The sequence below is a fragment of the Brassica oleracea genome, chromosome C3, assembly GCF_000695525.1.
Source record: "Brassica oleracea var. oleracea cultivar TO1000 chromosome C3, BOL, whole genome shotgun sequence".
NCBI classification, from domain to species: Eukaryota; Viridiplantae; Streptophyta; class Magnoliopsida; order Brassicales; family Brassicaceae; genus Brassica; species Brassica oleracea.
The window spans coordinates 17,711,820-17,712,282 of record NC_027750.1 but is presented as its reverse complement, the minus strand read 5'-3'; positions in this window follow the sequence as shown (position 1 = coordinate 17,712,282).

The following is a 463-nucleotide window of genomic DNA, read 5'->3' as shown; positions in this document are numbered from 1 at the left end:
CGGGATTTGCCCTAATTATCCCTATTTTCTCTCCCAGCCGCCTGTGACTTTGATATATCATATTTTCTGTTTCTCTTTACCATTCTGCGCTATTCTAGACAGAAGAAAACCATTGGAGACTTTTGTGCTTTTGGATTGTAAAGGGAGAAGGCTCCATCTCTCTCACCATAGAGAAGATTATCCTCAACCCTCTTTCTATCTCTTTTATTATGCAGTTTCATTCAGGATCTATGTCTTTGATTGCTTGCATCATGATTGAGTAGTGATCTAGCTCGCCTAGGGTTTTTAGGGTGTTGAAATATGAGCTAAACATAGATAAGCTATTCTTGATTATTCTTCATCCATACTATTCTTAAGGCTTCCATTAATCTGATCACTTAATGTTAGATCCTAAGTTCATCGCCTAGCTAACCGCTTAGGAGATAGCTTGACATGTATTGAATGAGCTTAGTATCCCTAATCA